Consider the following 25812-nt stretch of genomic DNA (forward strand, 5'->3'; position numbering starts at 1 on the left):
ATGCTCCATCACACGCGTCCAAGTACTCCACAGCGTGGCTGGCAAGAAAGGGTATAAAAGAAGAAAATCTAATGACATGGCCTCCTTGTTCACCTGATCTGAACCCCATTGAGAACCTGTGGTCCATCATCAAATGTGAGATTTACAAGGAGGGAAAACAGTACACCTCTCTGAACAGTGTCTGGGAGGCTGTGGTTGCTGCTGCACGCAATGTTGATGGTGAACAGATCAAAACACTGACAGAATCCATGGATGGCAGGCTTTTGAGTGTCCTTGCAAAGAAAGGTGGCTATATTGGTCACTGATTTGTTTTTGTTTTGTTTTTGAATGTCAGAAATGTATATTTGTGAATGTTGAGATGTTATATTGGTTTCACTGGTAAAAATAAATAATTGAAATGAGTATATATTTGTTTTTTGTTAAGTTGCCTAATAATTATGCACAGTAATAGTCACCTGCACACACAGATATCCCCCTAAAATAGCTATAACTAAAAACAAACTAAAAACTACTTCCTAAACTATTCAGCTTTGATATTAATGAGTTTTTTGGGTTTATTGAGAACATGGTTGTTGTTCAGTAATAAAATTAATCCTCAAAAATACAACTTGCCTAATAATTCTGCACTTCCTGTATATATATATATATATATATATATATATATATATATACACACACCGCAAGAAGCAATAGACCTGAATGCTTGTATGTTGCTTTTTAATCAAGGGACTACATATTGGGGGGAAATAACCCTCAAATGTACAATGCTTATTAACCAAGGGACTGCATAATGCATAACGGATGGAAATAACCCATAACTGGTGCTATACTACTTAGGGAGCTCCCAGAATTCTTTATTAAGGGTACCCTTATTTATTTTTTCCTGTCTGGACTATTGTATGAGTTACCGCTTTTGTGGCTTTTTCTTTAATTTATTATTATTTTTTGTATATCACTGTAAAATTAAAAATTTGGTTGAATGCATTTATAGGTTGTGACCTCAGATTATTTATAATTAGGACTATTCTAAGGTTAAGTGCCAGATAAGGGTATACTTAAACCATCTGTGGGAGATACATACACTAGTGTCACCCACAGCTGGTATTCTTTTTCTATTTTATATATATATATATATATACAAGCACAAGCAGGGAACAAGCACACTTTCTCATTCAGCTGCCGGGGTGCGCTTCCAAATAGTCAAATACCAATAATACCAAAGAAGGCACTCTCCGTTTACAAAGCCGTTTAATGGTAAACGTTTTCGGGGTCTCCCCCGTCCTTAGACCACTTACAGACATTAACAACACATCACCTTAAATAACTACTTACCCCCACCGTGAGATACCGCCATCAGTCTCCCAGCCTCCGTGTAGCGCAACTGTGCATGCGCGCCCGGAAATAGGGAGAGCCAACGGGGACAAATTGAAAAGCAAAAGTGAAAATAGTAATCCTAATCACATACAAGTAAAACAATGCAGCCATCGATACATAACTATAGAACTAATGTCAGTGCTGATCAACATATTAGTTTTCCTGCCTTAGGCTAGACACACTGTCACTTATACTAATCGTCATTACACCCCTGCACTGGCTAATATACTAAACGTCTACTAATTACCTAAACCCCATCCTGGACCATGATGTAGAAATGTGTTGCTCTGGGTTAAACCACCACAGGTAGTACATCCACTGCAGCGGAAGCAAGCCTTTTTGGTGGTGCTTAACCATGTACTTGGCATGTAACTCTCAGTATTATCAGGTCTTAGCAGCATATGCTTAAGTGATCTCCCACGTTTGAAGCCAACAAGTGGTGTCACACAGGATGCAAAGGGTAAGGATTTATCACTCTCAAGAATGTCCCAATGTTCCTTCAAGATCTGGGAGAATTGTAGTTTTTCAGGTGAGAAAGTGGTGGGGAAAATCATTTTCTTCATGTCCCCCCTGATCATTCTTGAGTATGTCGCAATACTTGCGTTCGTGCTTTTTGGATCAAATTTGCCTTTTTTATGAAGACATCCTGGATCTTCTTTGGAAATCCCAAAGTGTTCCTTCAACCTCAGGGATCTCTGGAACTTAAAGAGATCAACATTGAGGAAAAATTAATTGGCATATAAAGTTGGTATAAATTTCAAACCTTTCTGCAGTAGCGATTCTTCAGACTTAGTCAAGATATAGGAGCTTAAATTCATAATGATATTATCAGTCTCATCAGATTTCTCTACTTGCGCCACTGCCGGGGAGGTCTCCCCCTTGTTCTGCGACCCATGTCGCCCTGTTGGTGTGGTATTCCGAATTGAATGGTGTAAATCCACAAATGCAATTTAAGATGACCTACAATGTAAGCACCATTGATTTCCTAGACCTAAGGATTTACAAAGAGGGTACAGGTATCAGCACCACCCTGTACCATAAAGAAACCGACAGAAATTCGCTACTGGACGCCACAAGCTGTCACCCTACAAGCTTGAAGAAATCACTATCGAGGTCACAGTTTAAGAGAGTGGTACGTAATAACAGCAATCAGCAGAAAAAGGAACAACAATTACATGATATGTATAAGAAATTTAAAGATCGTGGGTATGGATCTAAATATCTTGATCAGTCATTATTGGAGGCATCGGGACTTACGCAGGAACAAGCACCTATTAAGGTGGAGAGGGATAAGAGTGAGAATAAAATGATTTTCCCCACCACTTTCTCACCTGAAAAACTACAATTCTCCCAGATCTTGAAGGAACATTGGGACATTCTTGAGAGTGATAAATCCTTACCCTTTGCATCCTGTGTGACACCACTTGTTGGCTTCAAATGTGGGAGATCACTTAAGGATATGCTGCTAAGACCTGATAATACTGAGAGTTACATGCCAAGTACATGGTTAAGCACCACCAAAAAGGGTTGCTTCCGCTGCAGTGGATGTACTACCTGTGGTGGTTTAACCCAGAACAACACATTTCTACATCCATGGTCTAACAAAAAGTACTACATTCAACATAGGGTTACTTGCACAACCACGTACATTGTCTATTTATTGCATTGTCCGTGTGACAGGTTCTACGTGGGCAAGACCCAGGATGATCTCAGGACGAGGATGGCGAACCACCGGTCAGCAATTCGACTGGCAATTAAGAATGGTGATTCAGACCAACCGGTGGCTCGCCATTTTTGTACCAGTGGCCATGCTGTGTCTGATCTTCGTTATATCATCATAGATCATATACCAAAAAACTCTAGAGGTGGCGACAGGGGCAGACGTCTACTACAACGGGAGTCCCAGTGGATTTTTAATTTGGATACCATGTATCCAAAGGGACTCAATGTCCAGTTGGACTATCAGTGCTTTCTATAAGGGTTGTGGTAGATATATGCTCTCTGACTCCTATCGTTTAGTCTAGATGATAGGGATATTGTTTATTTAGTATGTTTGGGCACAGTTTTAGTCGGCCATCCCAGTTATTGAGTTTCTGACACTAGTTGGGGTACTCTTCAACCTAGGGCTCCTAACAGTAATGTTTATGTCAATCTAAGGAGCAGGTTATCAGGTGTCATGAATTGAATATGTCTAACCAAGTAGTGTCGATGGTCTGAATATAGGTTTCAAAAGATGACATATCAGGTCTGTTTGTGCTAACTATGTGTTTAACTTTGTATGATGCTTACTTATATGACAGCTTGAACTATGTGCTTAATTACAGACGGTGGTAATAGATTACTACATATGTAGTTATTTGAATACATGTGGTCAACCCCTTTAAAACATTTTGGCTAGCAGGATGGGGTTTAGGTAATTAGTAAACGTTTAGTATATTAGCCAGTGCAGGGGTGTAATGACGATTAGTATAAGTGACAGTGTGTCTAGCCTAAGGCAGGAAAACTAATATGTTGATCAGCACTGACATTAGTTCTATAGTTATGTATCGATGGCTGCATTGTTTTACTTGTATGTGATTAGGATTACTATTTTCACTTTTGCTTTTCAGTTTGTCCCCGTTGGCTCTCCCTATTTCCGGGCGCGCATGCGCAGTTGCGCTACACGGAGGCTGGGAGACTGATGGCGGTATCTCACGGTGGGGGTAAGTAGTTATTTAAGGTGATGTGTTGTTAATGTCTGTAAGTGGTCTGAGGACGGGGGAGACCCCGAAAACGTTTACCATTAAACGGCTTTGTAAATGGAGAGTGCCTTCTTTGGTATTATTGGTATAGATATATATATATATATATATATATATATATATATATGTATGTATATGTATATATATATATATATATATATATATATGTGTGTGTGTGTGTACATATGTATTTATATGTGTATTTATGTATTTGCAGACATATATACACATCTAAACACATAAATACATACAGTATGTACACATATATAGACATATATAGAAGTTCATTGGAGTCCTTTGCAGTCAAGCAGATGAAAATATGGAAAATCATATTTATGCAATATTCATATTTAATAAAGAGTTTAACTATGTCTTTACTAATATTTCCCATTACAATGTTCTTAACATAGTGAAATATGTTCTAAGTATTTCTAAATAGATATTCCTATATATATATATCTGTAAATATCTATACATATATATATATATATATATATATATATATATATATATATAGTACGAAAATACTATCAGATATATGTAGAAATATTTATTTATGGAAAAATATAACATATCCTGCTATGTGATGAACGTCGTAATGCAAAATATTCATATTTTCATGTTGGGTTGAGGCACTTGAGAATATGCGATTAGGTTAGTAGGGTCTTAGTTTTTTCCACTTTTCGCCCTCCATTGAAGTCTTTGGGGGAATAAATTAACAATATTCTTAGTTTGGCTTTTTGCACGCGTCGGGTTAGTGCTGGAGCGAAAACATTTTATTTTCAACATGTAATAAACGCATGAATCAGAGCATTAAATAGCGCTCCACTTATAATCGGGACCTTTATCGGCAGCAATTATTGCATCACTGGTTTTGTAAAAAATAGCCATTTAATTAACATATTCTGATCACAATCCAAATTTTCAGTACTTAACAGCAAGTTTAGAGGGCCCTTTTTTCACTTTTCAATTTCCACAGCTAAAAGGTCTTATACCCCCAGACACTTTTCTAGTTACAATTGGGTACCCCGAAAAGCTTTAGAATATAACACTGGTTTTTGGCATGCACTAGATACACTGATATAATCCCACTGTCACCAGATATAAACAATATATGCTCAATCAACAAAAAATGAATAATACAATTAGTAAAATAAATAAACCAACAAACAAATGCAATTATACAAAAAATATTTAAATCCCTTAAAGAGACATACACATATAGCTCTGGTTTTGGAGTATAAGAGGTTAATTTCACACATGTCACGTATTAACATCGCTACACACTAATGAAAGGTATTAATCAACATACAGGCCCTTTATCCTGTGAGGAAATCGATAAACCCCCAATATTGCCAAAATGTATATTATCATATACATCTGTTTTTCTTAATTTTCACAAGATTAAAAGGACACTAAAGAAAAAAAATTAAACTTTCATGATTCAGATAGAGCATGCAGTTTTAACAGACTTCCAATTTTACGTCTATTATCAAATTGTGCAGCCTTTTTATATGCACGCTTTCTGGGGCACTAGTTCCTACTGAGCATGTGCAAACGTTTATAGGTATATAGGTTGGTGGTAGGCTGATGGCTGCCAAATGATACAGGAGGTTGTCAAATTTAAATAAATTATGAAATTTAGCAGAAAAAATATGCTCATTTAATATTCAAAAAGTGCAATGTTTTTTTTCATTATGCACTTGTTGATTTTACAATTTGACTGTATTTAATAATCCTTTAACAATGCAACTAATGATTTTGTGTTGTTTTCAAGAGTTAACAATTTTAAACTTAAAGGACATGAAACCCACATTTTTTTCCTATTTTTCATGATTCAAATAGAGCATATGATTTTAAACAACTCTCCAATTTACTTTTTTTTATCCAATTTGCTTCATTCTCTTTGTGTCTTTTTTTGAAGGAACAGCTATGCACTACTGGGAGCTATCACAAGACATCTGGTGAACCATTGAAAAGAGACATTTTTGTGCAGCCAATAATCAGCATCTAGCTCCCAGTAATGCATTTCTGCTCCTGAGCCTATCTAGATATGTTTTTCAACTAAGGATACCAAGAGAATAAAGCAATTTAGATAGCAGAAGCCATTTGGAAAGTTGTTTAAAATCACTTGCTCTGTCTGAATCATGAAAGAAAAATGTGGGTTTTTTATGTCCCTTTTAAGGGATTGATTATCTACAGAAATATTTTTGATTGTGATCACTGGAAAAACATGCTGAAAATGCCAGAATTTGTTACCTGCCAAAAACCAGAGCATTATGTACTTTATAGCAGGGATCAGCAACCTTGGGCCCCCAGATGTTTTGAAACTACATTTCCCATGATGCTCAATCAGCTTAAAGAGGGGAAATGTAGTTCCAAAACATGTTAAGGATATTTAAATTTTTTGTCACACACTGTACATCAACTAACGTTACTTCACATCTAAATGTTTTGGAATATATAGTTTAAAGTAGCATGTACTTTTTTCCCCTCAAGATAATTACTGCATGTTAGCTTTTTTTGTGTACTGAACTTTTTAACTTTTACAGATTCTGACATTTGAAGGCAGAGTCTGCGCATCACTAATGTTAATGAGCAGTCAGATTAATTTGTTAAAAATGATCTCAGCTTTATTTTTATGTTAACACACAGATTTTGTTGACTATGTCTTCCCTGCACACAAAAGGACACATTTCTATAATAAGCATCAACATTTTATAGTTATTTTATATCTAATCAAATCAATCAACCATCAGCTTAATCTACATTTATTTTACAGTCCATATTTTTTGTTCATTAAGTAAAAATTAGAATTGGTAATAATGCTTGAAAATCCACTAAAATCTAATTTTTATATTAATATTTTATCTCAGGTGATTGATTTTATAATTGGATACTTTTCTATATTTAAAGGGACATTATAGTGCATATAGTAGATACAGCATAATGTATTAAAGGGACATTCATTAGAAGTTGGAGAAATTAAACAACATTACAATATAGATTCCTGACTTATTTTGCCTGATTTTGTTCTAAAATACGGTGTTTCTCTCCATCATAAGCATGGTACACTGAACCAAACCCTGTAACATGCTATATATTGATTGGTTAGATTAAGGCTCAAAGTAATATATACTATGCCTTGCAAAAGTATTCACCCCCCTTGACTTTTTACCTATGTTGTTACATTACAGCCTTAAGTTCAATGTTTTATTAATCTGAATTTTATGTGAGGGATCAGAACACAATAGTCTAAGTTGGTGAAGTGAAATGAGAAAAATATATACATAAAACTATTTTTAGAAATAAAAAACATAAAATTGGCATGTGCGTATAAATTCACCACCTTTGTTATGAAGCCCATAAAAAGCTCTGGTGCAATCAATTGCCTTCAGAAGTCACATAATTAGTGAAATGATGTCCACCTGTGTGCAATCTAAGTGTCACATGATCTGTCATTACATATACACACCTTTTTTGAAAGGCCCCAGAGGCTGCAACACCTAAGCAAGAGGTACCACTAACCAAACACTGCCATGAAGACCAAGGAACTCTCCAAACAAGTAAGGGAGAATGTTGTTGAGAAGTACAAGTCAGGGTTAGGTTATAAAAACATATCCAAATCTTTGATGATCCCCAGGAGCACCATCAAATCTATCATAACCTGCCAAGAGTCGGCCGCCCACCAAAACTCACGGACCGGGCAAGGAGGGCATTAATCAGAGAGGCAGCACAGAGACCTAGGGTAACCCTGGAGGAGCTGCAGAGTTCCACAGCAGAGACTGGAGTATCTGTACATAGGACGACATTAAGCCGTATGCTCCATAGAGTTGGGCTTTATGGCAGACTGGCCAGAAGAAAGCCATTACTTTCAGCAAAAAAACAAAATGGCACGTTTTGAGTTTGCGAAAAGGCATGTGGGAGACTTCCAAAATGTATGGAGGAAGGTGCTCTGGTCTGATAAGACTAAAATTGAACTTTTCGGCCATCAAAGAAAACGCTATGTCTGGCGCAAACCCAACACATCAAATCACCCAAAGAACAACATCCCCACAGTGAAACATGGTGGTGGCAGCATCATGCTGTGGGGATGTTTTTCAGCAGCCGGGACTGGGAAACTGGTCAGAGTTGAGGGAAAGATGGATGGAGCTAAATACAGGGGTATTCTTAAACAAAACCTGTACCACTCTGTGCGTGATTTGAGGCTAGAACGGAGGTTTACCTTCCAGCAGGACAATGACCCCAAACACACTGCTAAAGCAACACTTGAGTGGTTTAAGGGGAAACATGTAAATGTGTTGGAATGGCCTAGTCAAAGCCCAGACCTCAATCCAATAGAAAATCTGTGGTCAGACTTAAAGATTGCTGTTCACAAGCGCAAAACACACACTTGAAGGAGCTGGAGCAGTTTTGCAAGGAGGAATGGGCAAAAATCCCAGTGGTAAGATGTGGCAACCTCATAGTGACTTATCCAAAGCGACTTGGAGGTGTGATTGCTGCAAAAGGTGGCTCTACAAAGTATTGACTTTAGGGGGGTGAATACTTATGCACATTGACTTTTTCTGTTATTTTGTCCTATTTGTTGTTTTCTTCAAAATAAAAAAAAATAAAAAGCATCTTCAAAGTTGTGGGCATGTTCTGTAAATTAAATGATGCAAATCCTCAAACAATCCATGTTAATTTCAGGTTGTGAGGCAACAAAACACGAAAAATGCCAAGGGGGGTGAATACTTTTGCAAGGCAATGTATCTGCTCTAAATGGCCGCAACAATGGAGACCAGGGACATGAATTCCACCATGGATTTCAAGGGGTGTAACCTTGAAATCCTGATTACAATTTTAAAAGATTATACATTTCTCATGAACTAATCTTTACAACATTGTGCTTATTTACTTATATATGCTATGATAAAAAATGGTGTTATAGGGTAGTAATAGTGTAATTCTAAAGATGCTTGAATGTATTAAAACATTTTATTGTTGCAATACTGTGTGTTTAACCTGTACAGAGGGGTTAAACACATAGTTAAAATCCACTATACTGTAGCAATGCACATCTACTCCTGAGCAGGATAAAGTGGGTGACTGAGGACTATGCACATATGCCTCTCCTTATTGTCTCACCACCTGTGTTCATCTCAGGAATAGAACAGGCTTTAAAGGGACAGTATACACCAATTTTCATATTACTGCATGTAATAGACACTACTATAAAGAATAATATGCACAGATACTGATATAAAAATCCAGTACAAAACCATTTAAAAACTTACTTAGAAGCTCACAATTTAGCTCTGTTAAAAAGGTTAGCTGGAACACCCACTGCAAGTGGGAAAAACAGACACTCCCCCCTCCCCCTTCCTCTGCATATGAAAGAGACTCTTTACACAGTATCAAGCTGGCGTAGGTATACGACGATATTCTTCTAAAACTTTGGGGCTTGGTTAGGAGTCTGAAAATCAGAGCAATGTTATTTAAAAATAAGCAAAACTATACATTTAAAAAACAAACAAACCCCGTATGGGCTATATAAATGGATCATCTGCAAAACATTTATGCAAAGAAAATTTGAGTGTATAAAGTCCCTTTAATTAAGGGCTAGATAACAAGTGGAGCAGTTGTTTGCTCTATCACTTGCGCATTAACTCTGCTAGTTTTTGCTTTTTGCGCGCGTCGGGTATTGCACATATTACAAGTTTAAAGTTTAAAGCAAAAGGATTTCACTTGCGTGCTAACCTGACACGTGCAAAAAGCTGAAGACCGAATTTTGCGACTGTGTTAACGTATTCCCACATGGACTCACATAGGAGCGCGAAAAGTGAAAAATCAGAAACCTAACATCCTTACTCACGCAAACCCGTTGCATTTTCTCAAGTGCGCAAACACGACATGAAATATTAATATTTCACATTCCTATGTTCTTCACATAGAAGAATTTGTTCTATTTTTTCATAAGTACATATATCTGATGGTATTTTTGTACATATATATAATTATATATATTTATATACCAATGTTCTTCACATAGAGGAATATGTTCTAAAGTTTGTTTTATTATTATTATTATCATTAATTTGTATAGCGCCGCCAAATTCCGTAGCGCTGGGTACAGTGATAGGGGTATACAATGACAAAGATTGGTGATAAAATACAAAATATAACAAAACGAAACAAATCTAGTAAAGGAGGAAAAGGGCCCTGCTCCGGAGAGCTCACAGTCTATAGGTTTAGGAGCTCACAGTCTATAGGTTTAGAGTTTTGAGTTAAATCCAGAGAGTGCAATCATTGGACTGTGGTATTAGGATTCTATTGCACTTTGGTCCTTATTCCAAAAGCGAGTGGGAGTGCGCTCTTCATCTTCATTTTATATATATTTATATATATATATATATATGGAGCAAGCAAGTAGAATGCAGCAGCTCGGGGACACTGATCTGCAAACAAGCGGTACTCAGATTTGCGCTAGTCAAAAGGAAGGAAATAGAGGGCAGCTGTAAAAAACAAATGCTTCAAAGGGTTACCCCCAGTGATGTAAAAGTTAAGACAAATGTGCAAGGGGATAACAGCGTTAACAAATCCTTATATCTATTGAAGAATATGAAATAGTGAAATTAAGCAATTAATCTGTATGTTGTTTCAATACAAAACAGTGATTAAATGTAGAGAACCAATTTTCTCATTAGTATGGAAAATGTCCCAAGAAACCCATTAAATGATCTTTAGTAAAGTAAATCCCCTTACCAGAATTTACCTCAATCATATGAGGTAAGTTGACGCACTGGAAGGGGTACTCAGTTGCTGATGTTGGTAGAACTAAGATGCCAGTATATGCTTCTAGAGTCTCATCCACCTCTTGGAGTATGTAGAGAGTTTCATCCAATGATTTTCTCCCAGGATATATATATATGCCAGCCACCTCTTGGAGTATGTAGTCTTGATTTGTACTTCAAGGGAGTGTGCCATAATAAAGTGCAATATGTGCAGGCTGGACTTTGTAGTCTCCAGCTGACTGTTTGGGGCAAGGTCGCCCTCAGATTATAATAGACTGGATACTGGATGTTGTAGCATTCCAGTTTGTACAATGAAATCGTGCAAACAAGACAGGCTGGATGTTACAGACACCAGCTCTCTGAATCAGGTCTCCCTGGATTGTTCTTTCAAACGGTTTGAGTAAGTGGTGTAAAGTGCTCCAAAGTGAAAAAGTAGTTAAAAGGCAAACTACTTAAAATCACAGTTTTATTTTAAAATATGCAACGCGTTTGTCAGCTGGGAGAGGGTGGGGGGTTGGATGTTGAGGGGCAGCTACACTACAGAAAACATTAAATTATTTTTTAATAAAACATACACAAGATGACGCACAATAATGTAGAGGGGGAGGGTTAGAGAGCTGTTTGGGAGGGGATCAGGGAGGTTGGGGGCTAAGGGGGATCCTACACAACAGAATTATGTTTTTTTTTAAAAAAAACAAACAAAAAAAAACCCTTTTATTTTAGTACTGGCAGACTTTGTGCCAGTACTTAAGATGGCAGGGTCAATTGTTGGGTGGAAAAGGGAAGAGAGCTGTTTGGGAGGGATCAGGGGGTGTGATGTGTCAGGTGGGAGGCTGATCTCTAGACTAAAGCTAAAATTAACCCTACAAGCTCCCTACAAGCTACCTAATTAACCCCTTCACTGCTAGACATAATACACGTGTGATGCACAGCGGCATTTAGCAGCCTTCTAATTACCAAAAAGCAACGCCAAAGCCATATATGTCTGCTATTTCTGAACAAAGGGGATCCCAGAGAAACATTTACAACCATTTATGCCATAATTGCACAAGCTGTTTGTAATTCATTTCAGTGAGAAACCTAAAATTTGTGAAAAAGTTTGTGAAAAATGTAACGTTTTTTTTTTTATTTGATCGCATTTGGCGGTGAAATGGTGGCATGAAATATACCAAAATGGGCCTAGATCAATACTTTGGGTTGTCTACTACATGCTCCATAATTAACCCATTCACTGCTGGGAGTAATACACGTGTGGTGCGCAGTGGCATTTAGCAGCCTTCTAATTACCAAAAAGCAACGCCAAATCCATATAAGTCTGCTATTTATGAACAAAGAGGATCCCAAAGAAGCATATACAACCATTTGTGCCATAATTGCACAAGCTGTTTGTAAATAATTTCAGTGAGAAACCTAAAGTTTGTGAAAAAATTGTAAAAAAGTGAACGATTTTTTTATTTGATCACATTTGGCGGTGAAATGGTGGCATGAAATATACCAAAATGGGCCTAGATCAATACTTTGGGATGTCTTCTAAATAAAATATATACATGTCAAGGGATATTTAGGGATTCCTTATAGATATCAGTTTTCCAATGTAACTATCGCTAATTTTGAAAAAAAGTGGTTTGGAAATAGAAAAGTGCTACTTGTATTTATTGCCCTATAACTTGCAAAAAAAAAGCAAAGAACATGTAAACATTGGATATTTCTAAATTCAGGACAAAATTTAGAAACTGTTTAGCATGGGTGTTTTTTGGTGGTTGTAGATGTGTAACAGATTTTGGGGGTCAAAGTTAGAAAAAGTGTGTTTTTTCCATTTTTTCCTTTTTTTTTTATTTTTTTTTTTACTAAATTATAAGATATGATGAAAATAATGGTATCTTTAGAAAGTCCATTTAATGGCGAGAAAAACGGTATATAATATGTGTTAATACAGTAAACGAGTAAGAGGAAAATTGCAGCTAAACAGAAACACAGGCAGAAATGTAAAAATAGCCTTGGTCCCAAACAGTCAGAAAATGGAAAAGTGCTGTGGTCCTTAAAGGGTTAAAAGAAGACTAAACCCAATTTTTTTCATTCATGATTCGATAGAGCCCACAATTTTTTTTGTTATAAGTATTTATTTATATCCAACAGAGTAAACTGACAAGTAAGAACAAGAAAAAGAAGAAAAAAAAAACAAAAACAATCAGCTCTATGTTCTAATTATGCAAGTTTCAGATAATTCACCTATGTCTAAGCATCATAATAGAAAACATAAAATATACATGAACATAGAAATCTCAGACCTTTACAGCTTAAAAAACAAACAAACAATGTCAATATATAACATTTATTAGCTGAAGCCTGCCCAGAAAATAGGGTAGATTTCCTTCTTTACATTTATAATCTATACCTTGTTGGATTATTTTATAATATTTTAACCCAGACGTAGACTAGACACACAAATTACCACAAAATAAGACTAAACAAAACGAACAAAAACAACATAAATCGAGACACAATAATACAAGACGGAAGAGAGAAAGAAGAAAAAACAAAAAAAAAACCAAGAAAAAAAAAAACCCATCACCACCTCTCTAAGAGGACTAATTCAGAGTTACGTAAATGATATATCAAACACTCCCTTTCAGCAGGAGGAAATGTTTTTACAAATGCTGACCATTTGAGGAAAAACCTAGTAATATCATTGTCATTATCGATATTAACATTATATTGTTCAAGAATACATTGCTTTTTTAAACAATTTTTAACTTCAGGAATACTGGGAACCACGCTCATTTTCCATTTTTTAAAAATGAGGTATCTAACAGCCAGTATAGTTATATTTATCAATTTAATATTAAGCTGCTTGTCTTCTGGTTTGGCAAAAAGAAAAATTACATTCATATCTGAGAGATTTAGCGAGGGGAGATCAAGTATTTTACAAAGCCAAAATTGAACTTTAAACCAAACGTTCCTGATTTTCGGACAGGTCCATAGCATATGCAGAAGATCTGCAGAAGGGAGTGAACATTTAGGACAAATAGTAAAATTTGTTTTCCCACATCTTGTTCCCTTTTCTGGTGTGAAATATGTCCTATGTAGAAGCTTAACATGTGATTCTCTCCATGTAGACGAAAGAGTTGTCCGAGCAACCTCTTGAATTGAGAGAGAGGGTATTTTAGAATCAACTTCTTTAGATAACAGTTTAGCCCAGCTACCCGCAATTTTATCGAGATTAATTGTACCTCTATCTGACACCAGAATCGTATAACAAGGGGAGATTGACATAATTCCATTTTTTGCCAAGATAAGCCACTTGTCCAACTGCCCTAGTGACCAGTTCCAACTATGCTCATTCACTAATTTCATGACGTAATGTCTGGCTTGGAGATAGGCATAGAAATTTCTATGTGGGAGATTAAATTGCAATCTAAGCGTATCAAATGATTTGATACAGCCTTCTTCTATATCAAGCAACTGGAAGGCATTAGCAAGCCCTCGAGTATTCCATTTTGAAAAAATTAATGAAGGTGTACCCTCTTGAAATTGTGGATTCCCTAAAAATGGCAAATATCGTGATACATGATGATCTAATCCTAACAGATTACATATTTTTTTCCAAGCCAGAACTATATTGTATATAGTTTTATATTTTCTAATTTGAGATCGAATATCGGTCGTATCCATATGTATGAGTGCCACCGGTAAAGTGGGATACATAATGCTAATCTCAAGGTCATTATTTGTAACATAGTTACGCTGAAATAGCCAGTCCACAATTTTAAGCAACTTTCTAATTTACTCCTATTATCAATTTTTCTTCTTTCTCTTGCTATCTTTATTTGAAAAAGGAGGCATTTAAGCTAAAGAGCCAGACAATTTTTGGTCCAGGACTCTGGGCGGCACTTGTTTATTGGTAGGTGCATTTAGCCACCAATCAGCAAGCACAACCCAGGTTGTGAACCAAAAATGGGCCGGCTTCTAAACTTACATTCTAGCTTTTCAAATAAAGATAGCAAGAGAATGAAGATTTTTTTTATAATAATAGGAGTAAATAAGAAAGTTGCTTAAAATTGCATGCTCTATCTGAATCATGAAAGAAAAAAATTGTATTCACTGTCCCTTTAAATGGGTGAGACTCTGTGACAGAGGAGGAGTCTCAGGCCCAATGGCAACTATTTAACCCTTCATTAGTTTTAATTTGCTTTCATTAACCAAAGTGTATAAATTATATATATATATACAAATACAGTGCGTGTGTGTAAACGTGTGTGTATAAAACAATATTAACCCTTTGAGTGCTAAGCACTTTCCCACCTGGGTGCTAATATTTTCTAAGGTTTTTTTAATTTATTTAATTTTTGAAGAAACATTTTTTAACTTTTTTATTGTTTTTACAGACCCCCAGGACTTACACTGTTGGAAAGGTTAGGCGATTCCCTTTCCAACAGTGGGTCTTGGGGGTCTGTAGCTGCTTAGATGCCTGAGATACAGGCTTCTAAACAGCATGCCCCCTCCTCCTATACTTGAAGGGACATGCCACCCACATTTTTCCTTTTTTGATTTAGAAAGAGAATGCAATTTTAAACATCTTTCTAATTTACTTATATTATCTAATTTGTTTTATTCTCTTGATATTATTTGACAAAAAGCATATCTAGATATGCTCACTAGCTGCTGATTGTTTGCTGCACATAGAAACCTTGTGTGATTGGCTCACCATGTGCATTGCTTTTTCTTCAACTAAGGATAGTTAAAAAATGAAGCAAAAAAAATAATGGAAGTAAATTGTAATGTTTAAATTTCTATTCTCTATCTGAATCATGAAAGAAAGATTTTGGGTTTAGTGGCCCTTTAACATTGTTAAGTATAAATAAAGTTGCATGGTGACATCATCACGTTATTGTGCGTGACATCACCGTGCATCACGTGAAGCCCCGGCGATGCCTGTCACTCTACAGGCAACAATCGCAGGGGTAGGAGCTGTTAGGAGCCCCCAGATCTCCCTCAAGGTGGGAGAGTGCTCATGACGGCTCTGAGCCGTCATTAGCACCAGAGTGAGAAACTCTGTGACGACACAGCCTTCACACACAGGGGCATATTTATCAAGCTCCGTATAGAGCTTGAGGCCCCTAACAGAAGTTATCAAGAAGTTATGAAGCAGTGGTCTAAAGACTGCTCCATAAGTTATCTGCCTGCTCTGAGGCGGCGGACAGAAATCAACCTGAACAAATTTGATTGGGTTGATTGACACCCCCTGCTAGCGGCCGATTCACAAGAACTGCTGGTGCAATGATAAATGCCAACAGCGTATGCTGTCGGCATTTATCGATGTGCGGCGGACATGATACGCTTCTTCGTATGATGTCCGCTCACACATTGTTAAATATGCCCCACAGTCTTCAGAACAGAGAAACACTTCAAACACACTGAATTAGATGTAAAAGCCTTAGCCCGGTTATTCACAGACAATTTGCAGGAATACAGTTTTAACATAAACAAAAGAACAAAATAATTCCTTGCACAAGGGTTGCGATATTCAGCCAGTTGTTACCGTGCCTGAGACTTTCCTCAGGTGCAAAATATTTGCTTTTAACTTGTAATACGAGCGCAAAAATAGGAGCACTATTGATTTAAGTTGTATGATGTTAGCGCTCAATAGCGCTAATATATTTGTGCTCCACTTGCAATCTAGGCCTATGAGGGGAAGCATTATATATACTAGAGCATAGGAGATAGGTAGCAGAGGCAGTTCTAGGGGGTGTTGTAGGATGATAGGCATCACCAATCCTTACTGTTGCAGTACAAAGTCTCACACGTGCACTTCCGTTCCTTTTTTCTAACATGACAAGGAAAGAGTTAAATGGAGCAAAGTACCATTGCTGCAACCTCACCCCTCTTATCATGGCCGTGCCCACAAAATGTTATTTGGCGATTGCTCACAAATTCCATAACGCCCCCTATAGCGAAAATCCTTCTAGAAATGTTTAGAGGTATTAAACCGGGACCTTCCTGAAAAATGAAAATTAAGTGGTTAGTGGTAGCTCCATTTTTCTAGATAACTAAAAAAGCAAATCTTAAAAAAAAGAAATGGTTACTAGCTGTTTTACAGCACACACAAATACAGCCACTCCTCTAAATTGTCCTTCAGCTTTACATTCATAGAGATAGTGAGAGGGTTGCACTGCACAATTGCCTTCAGGAAGTTGTGCTTAGGATAGCCAGCTATTGTCCACAAATATACCGTGGACCTTTTTGTGGAAATACTGATACTCGACTGTTCAGCTCAATACTGTACACCTTGCAACTTTGCCTGTGATCATAACACAGTATCAGTACACGAGGAAGCATTGCTGTGTATTTTAAATTTAAAGCAAAGTTCATTGTGCTTTCAGTTGCAAAAAATTTAGGGAAAACTTTAAAAATTGACCATGACTGGTAGAACGTAAGTCAAGTGTGTGTGAAGTGCTAGCAGTAATGTTCAAAATAATGTCACCAGCAGGGGGTGATATTAGAAATCACTGGGTCCCAGAAAAAACCTCGTATTATATACATGTAGGTGTTGACGAAAAAGTTGGTTTGCGGATTGGCGATTAAAGGGACACTAAAGTAAAAATTAAACTGTCATGATTCAGATAGAGCATGCAGTTTTAAGATACTTTCCAATTAGCTTCCATTATCAAATTGTGCTCAGTGTTTTTATATGAGCACTGTGAGGCACCAGTTATACTACTATACACAAATTCCCAGTGTGTACGTATACTAGTCTGTGATTGGTTGATGTCTGTCACATGATGCCAGCAAATCAAGGAAAAAAATACATTTGTCAGAAAGAAATCTATTGCTTATTTGAAATTCAAATTGTGTTATAACATTGTCTTTTTATTATGCACATGTGCATTTTGCTATTCTATTGTATTTAGTGGTCTTTAAAGAAACTGGCAAGGTAAGTTCTTTTAAATATCTATAAGTATAAACTACTTAAACAAAAGACTATTAAAGCAATATCAAATTTTATAATGAATATTTAATGGCACTAAAAATTAATATTTAAATTTTAAAGACACATCGTTTGATGTCACAACCTAAAATGGCAAGTGAGTTTTAAATAGATTAAAAATACGTCAACACATTTCAGTGATACAGACCTTACAACCCACTGTTGATCTGGGGTTTTAGCCCCATTATTTTATGAATCTTAGAGTGACTGAGAGTCATTAGCTCAATAGGATTCCCAGCTCACTGTAATTCATAATCTACAGACTTTATTCAATTTATTGCAATGTCACCTTGCACTTCCCTTTAATTTAACATACCTTCAGCAAACAAGATCTGGAAATCAGTCTCAAAGCCCCATGAACAGCTCTGCATCCTGTTTATTGGATTAAGCTTTGAGACAATCTGATATCATAATATAGTTCATTCTCAATTTTTGTTTTGGAAGAAAATATCTTAAGCACCCTTCTATTCCATTTAAGGGACAGTCTACTCCAGAATTGTTATTGTTTAGAAAGATAGATAATCCCTTTATTATCCATTCCTCAGTTTTGCATAACCAACACCGTTATATTAATATACTTTTTACCTCTGTGATTACCTTATTTCTAAGCCTCTGCAGACCACCCCCTTATTTCAGTTCTTTTGACATGCATTTTAGCCAATCAGTGCTGACTCCTAGGTAACTCCAGGCAAGTGAGCATAAAGTTATCTATATGAATCACATAAACTAGTGATGTCTAGCTGTGAAAAACTGTCAAAATTCTAAGAGGTGGCCTTTAAGGGCTTAGAAATTAGCATATGAGCCTACCTAGGTTTAGCTTTTAACAAAGAACACCAAGAAAACAAAGCAAATTTAATGTTAAAAGTAAATTGGAAATTTGTGTAAAATTGCATGCTCTATCTGAATCATGAAAGTTTTATTTTGACTAGACTGTCCCTTTAAAGGAATAGCAAAGCAATATTTTTTATATATGCTTTAGAGACGAATCAATGCATTGCAAAATATATGTATAGCATAGGGCAGTGATTTTTAACCTTTTTTTTGCCGTGGCACACTTTTTTACATTAAAAAAATCCTGTGGCACACCACCATCCCAAAATTTTAAAAAAATCACACATTGTAGCCTAATACAGCATATATATATATATATATATATATATATATATATATATATATATATATATATATACACATACACACAAACACACACATACTGTATGTATTGTGCTGTTATGCCATGCGTCCTACAAACTACCCCTGCACTGGGAGTAAAAAACAAGCAAAGTTTAAAAAATATGTCACACTGTTGTCAGTCTGCCGTGGCACACCTGAGGATCTCTCACGGCACACTAGTGTGCCACGGCACACTGGTTGAAAAACATTGGCATAGGGCATATCTCCCCCTGTTATTTCCCCCTTTCTAGATGTTGTTCCATATGCCTAGGGCATAACCCCATGTTGTTCCATATGCCTAGGGAAAACAGCCAATGTTTTTCCATATGCTTAGGCATGTGACCTCACATTTGAAACAGGCTTTCTTTGAAAATAGGGGACACTTGACCGGTTGCAATGTTTAGTTTGGGGTGCTAAGGTACATTTTAAAGCCGGACGGACCGTAAAAATTCACCTAGTACACAGGTAATTGCCATTTCTAAAGGGCATAAGACCTCTCATTTGAAAACAGATGAACCCCTTTTTAATTTTAGGGCTATTGTCTGTGTATGTTGTATACTGTCTTCAGGGGATAAGGGCCCCATACTGTAAATATATTAGGTAGATGAATGACATTTTTATGGCAGCTACCTGCCAAGTATACACTTGAGGCAGGTAATCAACTGAAAATTGGAAGTGGGTGTGACCCTCTCATTTAAAAGAGGGGAATCCCCACTTTCACATAAGGGATCAAATACCTCTCTAATTATATAAGAGGCGGAGATAGGAGCTCTGTAGTAGCCCTCATCTCATACCACTAGAAACTACCTGGTTTCTAATGCGGCAGGTGATCATCAATTATAATGGTGATCATCTGCATCCTGGGGGACAAGTGTCCCCTGATTTGATTTATATAGATATATTGATATGTGTGTCAGTGTGCTCGTGTGAATGTGTGTTTTTTTTTCCATAGTACTTTAACTGTTACACAGAGTTATCATTGTATTTATATTTGTAAACTTTCTAGATGAATATGAGTTAAAGTATACTTCAAAGCTGTGATCTATAGGTTATTAGAATATAAGATAAAAAATACGTTGACATTGAAAGATGTTGAGCTTATTACCAAAACGAGGAGAAGCAGCCCTCTCTAGAGGTATTTTATCATGAGAGAGAAGATTTCTATCTGATCCCTGTAACTTCTTGGCAGCATCTTGTAGCAAAGCGCTGTGATTAATCTAAGGAGCATCAACCAATCTCACTGCTGCAGTATGATAGCATAGACAGGTGAATCTGCCTCTCATCACTCACGCCTGATGAAGGAAATTAAAGTCTGAATTAATTCAATTAAACTAGGAAAATAATGTATCTCTCCTATTTATCCGAGAAGAACATGATTTCATGCTTTCATCATTGAGATGCTGAGCTGTTAAGGTCATATTTTAATTGCTATAATGCGTGATGATTTCAGTTCTCCCAGCTTGAAGGTTTAATGAAGCAGAAGTATTTAATTCATCCCAAATATATACATTTATTCCACAGCGGAAATGAGAGTTCGCGACTGATAAAATGATTTTAGCCTGCTCTGTGTACGTTATTTAAACGGAGTACAGATAAACTTCTACATACGCAGAGCAGACATAAACAGAATCTTTATACATTTCCACAGCCATAGACAGAAACAAATATAGACAGACCCTGAAATATATAGGAACATTCCTAGTTTTAAGCTTGCTTGATGTATTCTAGAAACTTAAAGTGATGGTTAAAGGAACAATCTAGTGAAAATTAAACTTTCATGATTCAGCTAGGGCATGCAATTTTAAACAACTTTCCAATTTACTTCTATTATCTAATTTGCTCAATTCTTTAGATATCCTTTGTTGAAAAAATAGCAATGCACATGTGTGAGCCAATCACACAAGGCCACTATGTGCAGCAACCAATCAGCAGCTTCTGAGCATATCTAGATATGCCTTTCAGCAAGTGATATCAAGAGAATGAAGCAAATTAGATATTAGAAGTAAAGTTGTTTAAAATGGCATGCTCTTTCTGAATCACAAAAGAAAAAAATGGGGTTTCATGTCCCTTTAAGTTGAAAGTAGGACATTTTAGTGTTTTAAATGCTTTTTACAAATATATCTTGTAACATATTGTTGAATTGCTGATATAAATAAACTATGCATATACATGAAATGTTCCTTAATGTGATATGAAACCCCAACAATTTCTTTTGTGATTCAGACAGAGCATTCCATTTAAAAAAAGTTTTTAATTTAATTCTATAATCAAATTGGCTTTGTTCTTATGATATTCTGTGTTGAAGAGATACCTAGGTAGGAAATAGTGCTGGCCATCTAGTGGTCTTGCAAATGGGTAACATTCTTGCAAAGCTGCTGCTATATAGTGCTCCAGAAATGGTCCGGCTGCTAAGCTTACACCCCTGCCTTTTAACAAAAGATACCAAGAGAACAAGGAAAAATGGAATACAATTGAATTTTAAAGTGTCTTGAAATTGTATGCTCTGTCTAAATCAGCACATTTAAAGGGACACTGAACCCAATTTTTTCGTGATTCAGATAGAGCATGCAATTTTAAGCAGCTTTCTAATTTACTCCTATTATCAATTTTTCTTCGTTTTCTTGCTATCTTTATTTGAAAAAGAAGGCATCTAAGCTATTTGGTTCAGACACTGGAAAGCACCTGTTCATTGGTGAATGAATTTATCCACCGATCAGCAAGAACAACACCCAGGTTGTTCACTAAAAATGGGCCGGCATCTAAACTTACATTCTTGCATTTAAAATAAAGATACCAAGAGAATGAAGACAATTTGATAATAGGAGTAAATTAGAAAGTTGCTTAGAATTGCATGCTGTATCTGAATCACAAAAGAAAAAATTTGGGTTCAGTGTCCCTTTAATATTTTAAACTTTCCTGTTCATTTATGGAGATACAAGCCAGGTGAAATAATCCTATCTACAAAAATTATGGGTGCAAAAACTGTACATCTGTTGCAAGATCATTAAAAGATGAATTACCACTCAGTATTACTGACTCAAAAAGGGTTGTAATTGTGTATGTGAGGGTGTTTCTGGGTAAAAAATATCACTATTTATATATACTATATATATATCTTAACCCTTTCATGACAGGGTTAAAGTGTCTACATCGGAACACCTGTTCCGATGTAGACAAATTGAAACTACGCAATCGTGCATACGATCGCGAGAATTCAATTATTGGATCGCATCTGGGGGGCGTCCCTACAACCCTAGGAACGCCCTCCAGACCGCGATCAAGTCCTTGAAGCACAGAAGGCTTCAGGACAGCCGTTTGTTATGACGTTCTATTCCGTCATAACGGCTTTAAAGCCCAGTGTAAATATGACGGAATAGAACGGCATAACGGCGTTAAAAGGTTAATAGCTCAAACATGGTAAAAGCATTGCATGATATATTATACTTAGCTCACAAGGGTTTAAATGAATGACCTCTGTGTGTAACAGGCTTCACATGTTGCATGTAATTATCTAGATGTAACAGGCAAGGTGTGAAATATTCAGTATTCAAAATGCAAATTGTATATACTGAATCTTGAAATATTCCCACATTTGTACACACAAAGTTATCATAGAAAAAAAATAATCTTTCAGATGACTGAAATGTTTGAGGACTCTGCACCAAGTTAGGTTTGAGAATAGTTTGTATTTTTTTTTCTTATTATTTGTCTCTTATATAATAATAAAACTTAGAGGTAGTAAACACCAAAAATTTTATTGTTTAAAAAGATAGATAATCCCTTTATTTACCATTCTCCAGTTTTGCATAACCGATACGTTATATTAATATACTTTTTACCTCTGTAATTACCTTGCATCTAAGCTTCTGCTGACTGCCTCCTTATCTCAGATCTTTTGACAGACTTGTATTTCAGGCAATTAGTGCTGACTCATAAATAACTCCATGTGTTTGAGCACATTGTTATCTGTATGAAACACATGAACTAATGCCCTCTATCTGTGAAAAACTGTCAAATGCATTCAGATAAGAGGCGGTCTTCAAGGGCTTAGAAATTAGCAAATAAACTTACTTAGTGTTAGCTTTCAACTAAGAATACCAAGAGAACAAAGCAAATTTGATGATAAAAGTAAATTAGAAAGTTGTTTAAAATTACATGCCCTATCTGATTCATGAAAGTTTAATTTGGGCTTTACTATCCCTTTAACAGATCATGTTTCAGCTAAAGTTTCCTCCAGTCGACATGCAGGATGTGCTTGCCATGTACCATAATGGCTAGGACAATACAGCCTTTGGGGCATATTTAATAATGTGCGAGCGGACATGATACAAAGTAGCATATCATGTCCGCTGCCCATCGCTGCCCATTGATAAATGCCGACAGCATACGCTGTCGACTTTTATCATTGCACCAGCAGTTCTTGCAATGCCACCCCCTGCAGATTCGCGGCCAATTGGCCACTAGCAGGGGGTGCCAATCAACCCAATCAAATTCGATTGGGTTGATTTCTGTCCCCCGACTCAGAGCAGGTGGACAAGTTATGGAGCAGCGGTCTTTAGACCGCAGTTTCATAACTTCTTGATAACTCGCCAGAAACAAGAGGCCTCAAGCTCCATACAGAGCTTGATAAATATGCCCCTCTGGCAATATCTTAGGAAAAAAGGAGAGGACTTCTGTCACAAATGACCAAGTATAAAGATTTATATTCAGTTTATATATACAGTATATTTACACACAATAAAACATTGATCTTTCATATGAAGCTAAAATCAGAATGAATTTAAAAAAATCATGCATATATTTCACACTGAAACAATATATAATATATATACAGGTGGCCCTCGATTTACAACAGTTCAATTTGAACCGTTTCAGAATAACAACCTTTTTTTCCAGTCATGTGACTGCTATTGAAAAGCATTGAGAAGCAGTGCATTGATTAAAATAGCCAATAGGTGGAGCTGTCAGCTTGTGTTGCAGCAAAGCCAAGCAAGCTGAAATTAATCAGTTTAACCAGACCTGAGCTATCGAGCAGATTTCAAAGGAACAAGATCTTCCTGTCTATAAATCAGTCCAGATTGGAATGCATCGAAAGAACTGTTTGCAGAAAAATGCAAGTGAAGTCTGTGTTGTGTGATTATTTTATTAGGTTTATAATGCTGTTTAGCAAATGTTTTTGTTCATTTAACTTACTTTAATTATATATTCTGTGTTGTGTGGTTATTTTATTAGGTTTATAATGCTGTTTAGCATTTAAAGTCCTCATTTCAAAGCTTTAAAAATAATGTATTAGGTGTTACTTATGACAATTTTGAGAGGGACCTGGAATCTATCTCCCTCACTTCCCATTGACTTACATTATAAACTGGGTTTCAATTTACAACGGTTTCAATTTACAACCATTCCTTCTGGAACCTAACCCCGGCGTAAACTGAGGGCTACCTGTATATATATATATATATATATATATATATATATATATATATATATATATATATAGTGACATAATGCATCAATGTAAACAGCTATTCATCAGAACAGTACAAAATGGCTTGTATATTATAATTGCCTCTGTTTTTTCTGTTTTTCTGCATTACTCTGTGTTCTAGTAATTCATACTAGAAGGCTGTAATCATCTATCCCTCTTCTTTAAAAGTGAGTTCAAACAAACACACAAACCCTGCTAAATAAATGCTTTGTCTACAGAGAGATTTGCAGTCCATAACATTGAACTGCTCTCTTAAGCAAACAATAGGTTAACACAGGAAAATCATCCACGCTCATAACCAACCAAGTACATTCACCCACTCATCTGCTACATCATTCCTTTGGACGACAGAAAGAGCTTTAATGTACTACATAGCAATTTGTTGTGGCCGCCTTTTCCAAGCAATGTGTTAATACACAAATATTGCTAACATACACATACACCTCTGCAAACTAGTGGACTGACATTGCAACCAGCTTCACACACAGATAGAGGCTTCTCTGCTAAATGAACCCACAGTTGGCCATGCAAAGGTATATTGTGTTGCATGTGAAGCATTCTGCTCTCATTTTTTCAGTGGGTAAAAATTGTTAATTAAAGGGACAGTAAACATTTTTTCTTTCATGTAATTAGCAAGAGTCCATAAGCTAGTGACGTATGGGATATACATTCCTACCAGGAGGGGCAAAGTTTCCCAAACCTCAAAATGCCTATAAATACACCCCTCACCACACCCACAATTCAGTTTTACAAACTTTGCCTCCTATGGAGGTGGTGAAGTAAGTTTGTGCTAGATTCTACGTTGATATGCGCTCCGCAGCAAGTTGGAGCCCGGTTTTCCTCTCAGCGTGCAGTGAATGTCAGAGGGATGTGAGGAGAGTATTGCCTATTTGAATGCAGTGATCTCCTTCTACGGGATCTATTTCATAGGTTCTCTGTTATCGGTCGTAGAGATTCATCTCTTACCTCCCTTTTCAGATCGACGATATACTCTTATTTATATACCATTACCTCTACTGATTTTCGTTTCAGTACTGGTTTGGGTTTCTACAAACATGTAGATGAGTGTCCTGGGGTAAGTAAATCTTATTTTCTGTGACACTCTAAGCTATGGTTGGGCACTTTATTTATAAAGTTCTAAATATATGTATTCAAACATTTATTTGCCTTGACTCAGGATGTTCAACATTCCTTATTTTCAGACAGTCAGTTTCATATTTGGGATAATGCATTTGAATCAATTTTTTTCTTACCTTAAAATTTGACTCTTTTTTCCCT

General features: G+C 36.4%; 1 long non-coding RNA gene across 1 annotated transcript in view; it reads left to right on the top strand.

Moving 5' to 3' along the window:
- The window catches only part of LOC128653421 (uncharacterized), a 98522-nt gene that overhangs the window by 58989 nt on the left and 13721 nt on the right, over window positions 1–25812 (top strand). Inside the window, exon 2 of the long non-coding RNA XR_008401352.1 lies at window positions 3984–4076. This is a non-coding gene — a long non-coding RNA (uncharacterized LOC128653421). The remainder of the gene's footprint in view (window positions 1–3983; window positions 4077–25812) is intronic.

Source organism: Bombina bombina, chromosome 3 (genome assembly GCF_027579735.1).
Source record: "Bombina bombina isolate aBomBom1 chromosome 3, aBomBom1.pri, whole genome shotgun sequence".
Taxonomy (NCBI): domain Eukaryota; kingdom Metazoa; phylum Chordata; class Amphibia; order Anura; family Bombinatoridae; genus Bombina; species Bombina bombina.